Source organism: Myotis yumanensis, unplaced genomic scaffold (assembly GCF_028538775.1).
Source record: "Myotis yumanensis isolate MYYU_CA2020_CCGP unplaced genomic scaffold, mMyoYum1.0.hap1 SCAF_3, whole genome shotgun sequence".
Taxonomy (NCBI): Eukaryota; Metazoa; Chordata; class Mammalia; order Chiroptera; family Vespertilionidae; genus Myotis; species Myotis yumanensis.
In genome coordinates this window covers 169,905,976-169,909,733 of record NW_027223754.1, presented here as the reverse complement: position 1 = coordinate 169,909,733, position 3,758 = coordinate 169,905,976, and positions in this window count along the sequence as shown.

The window sequence follows — 3,758 nt, the reverse complement described above, 5'->3', positions numbered from 1 at the left end:
CTAAGTCTATGGTAAGTTATTATGCAGCTATAGAAAAGGAATGCAGATATTCCCTTGATGATTCTCCCATGGTGATATACCATCATGTTCACAAATTCTGCTCATGCTCAAGGGGTTGATAGGGATTAAACAGTGTATATATACACCAGGGGGTTGCAGTGTACTGACTTTCACTGAATTTCTCGATTTTCCTCAGTCGCTTCTCTTTTGTTGTTTGTTCTACTACAGAGAGTGAGAAACCTCTGGATAGTAGTGATGAATTGATTTGTTTAAATGACTTTTAATAATTTCTCCTAAGTTTAAAATTTTCAATTGGTTTATATTATTTGAAAATTGATTTTTCAGATTTGGGTGAGCAGAAGGAAGTAATTTACTTAATCATGAAAACTGGCTGGTAGAAAAGCTAATATGTATAGAAGAAATGCCGAGTGGCTGCAATTATTCGCTCATTCATTCAGTAAGCTTTCTATCTTTAGTTCTTCCATTAACACACTCAGAACAAGAATATGTACAGTTAGCTACAGTAGAAAATGTTCATCCTCTATATTGTATCATTTAGACCTTCCTAAATGTTTTCCTGGGAATCAAAAATAACACATCTTTTTAATCACCTTGTTAGCTCAGTATTTAAGCAGAAAGAAACATTTGCTAGTTGAAAAGGAAAAAGAAAAATAAGTAAAATGACTTAATTAAATCAACTTCAATGGGAACCCACATAATTTGAGGCATGATATTGAACATAATTATGTTATTTTAAAATATAATTAACTATTTCTTGAAATAAAATCATTTACATAAAATTACATATTTATATCTCTTACTGTAAACTGTTACCAAACTATACTCAAATTTTTAAATGAGTAAACTATATTTTTGATTTTGAAATTTTTGTGATGTTATTTGGTAGATGTTTTCATTCCATCAAATGGAATTGATATCAGATTTACCAAAATTAGACATAGCTTCCCCCACAATAAGACTGTACCTTAACTCTTTGGGCAGCAATAATACAGTAAATCTAAGATTCAAAAGTATCACCACACTGTTTCATCTTTTTGCCTGATGGCATCTGATGCATCATGGACCGCTGAACTTGTGTGACTCACTCAACTATGGGACTGAGCAGCAGAGAGGTTGTCCGCAGCTCACACATGAACATGACTTTCACTAAAGTTCTGAGAATAATGTTCAGGTTATTTGTACTGTTTCCCTCAGGCAGAAATGAAAAATGTGGGGTAACATCTAGTTAAAGCTTTTTCTTAACTTCATTTGGAATATGCTTCCCCCTAATTTTGTATAGAAGCAGAATATTTTAAACAGATTTTTGAAAAAAAACTTTTGACAGGTTTTGCAAGTTTTGATGTGAACTTTTAATGTTTCCTCCAACAACTGATTCTGCAAACCAATGAGCAATGACAAAAGTGGTTGAGAACCACCCACAGACCCCATTTCCAGAAAGAACGACTGTTTTTATTCCCATGTTTCTGACCCATTGGTTTGCTAGTTAGCCAACTCAAATTTTTAAATTGTATTTACCTCAATATGAGGAGCAAGCAGGTAATAAGAACAATTAGTCAATGTTTTGCTTTATTTTTCTAATATATAATTAAGAGAAATTTAAGACATTCTAAAGCATTTACGGCTCTGTCCACGTTTTGGTTCTGTAGAGATATGATAGTAAAATGGCCATAGGTCTCAGCCATTTATAGTCCTATTATTCACTTTCAAAATCAGCATATATTTTATTTTTCCAGCTTTATTGTGGTATTCTTGACAAATGAAAATTGTATATAGCCTGGCCAGCATGGCTCAGTGGTTGAGCATCAACCTATGAACTAGAAGGTCACAGTTCAATCCCCAGTCAGGGCACATGCCCAGATTGTGGGCTCAATTCCAGGGGGTGGGGGTGTGCAGGAGGCAGCCAATTGATGATTCTCTCTCATCATTGATGTTTCTATCTCTTCCTCTCCCTTCCTCTCTGAAGTCAATAAAGTATATATACTTAAGGTATTTAACTTGATGGCTTAATATATGTATAAATTGTGAAATGATTACCATAGTCAAGCTAATTAATAAATCCAACACTTCATTAGTTACATTATTTTATTTATTTATTTATTTATTTATTTATTTGGTATAATGATAGAGGGATTCGCTCAGCTAGGAAGTTTTAACAACACCCAAGCTAAAAAAAATATATATATATATAATTAAAAAGAAAAGACTATCAGTATATAGTATCAGGAATGTCTAGAATATACTTTAGCTTAGAGAAAAGAAATAAAAACTTAAACTGAATCAAGTTCTATTTGTGTGTTACTTACTGGTGTTATCAGAGGCCTTTATGTCAGCAGTGAGCCAAGAATAAGACTTCATCATAATGTTTCTCCTGCTGTCCTGGGGAAAGGAATATTGTGTTCCAGATGATGTCAGATATTTTTCTCTAGTGGCTATTCATACATCAGGGAAGTTTGGTGAAGATTTTTGTGAAGGTCATCCAACCTATTTTCCCTGCACTAACTCCAGCTTTTGTATTTTGACTTATTATTTCTTGCCTGGATTTGCCTTTTAGAAGGTAATGCACAGTGACAATCTACATATTACAACTACATATCAGTTTCTATTGCAGAGTGTCTTTTTATGATTAACAAAATCACACCCTGGTTTATACCTAAAGCTTTTGAAAGTTTAGCATGAATTAAATCTTTAGAGACTGATCATTTCAGGCTGCAATGCTGAAACCCAAGCCCTAGACTGTGGGACCCTATCTCCTGCTATAGCCATTCTAAGAGCCAAATGGTATCTCCACCTCTTTTAAGAATTAAAAATTAGCTAATGCTATGGTGGTAATCATTTTACAATATATAAGTGTATCAAATCAACACATTGTACACCTTAAACTGTTCTACCCCTTAAACTTACGCAATTTTTTATGTCAGTTATATCTCAATAAAACTTGGGGTGGGGAGTTAAAAATTTAAACAGGGTCTACATCCTTAGCACCTCAGACCATTTATAAAAATGTCTCAAAAATGAAACAACTTTTATTATAAAGAGATGCATATCCCCATCATATATTTTAGAGGAAGAGTAGCACCCATCTTTATAGTGATCACAGAGTTTGACTATCATAAGTTAGTGTCCTTAAAAATTTTGAAATGCTGACCAGTATGTTTAAAAAACACACAAAACTCAATGTCACTTCCATTAGTGGCATTCTTTGGTGAAATATTCTTAAATCAATTCATAAGTTAGCAGAAGGAACATGTGATAATTTACTCTGTTAAACGTATTAGGAAGCCTTGCCATACAACATTCTTTTTTTTTGGCCAAGAAAGATCAATAATATCTGCCTTTAAATATTTAGACCTCGCAAATGTCAAAAGAGCTCTGAAAACTCACCTTTCCATAAAAACAATGAAAAAGCTGGCAAAAATGTTCAGAATTGACTTTTTCAGAACTGGAAACTAACCAAAGGCTTGCAGCAAACAAGAAAACCAGCTGAATCTCAGTAAGAGCAAGCTTTGTGGCATATTAACTTATTCTAGTCTCTCATTCCTTGTTCAGTGGTAGCCTTGAAAAATAACAGCCACATTCTTGGTACCAGAGGGAGAATAGAGCTGGAGCTTTTTCAAAGCCTTATTCTGAAAGAAATGTAATTATTTGATCTCACTGGCAGTTCCCTGGAAGACCCCATTCAAAGGCTTCTCTTTATTTGACCTAAATCTCACCTAGCACTAAAAGCCTCTCCCTGGAGT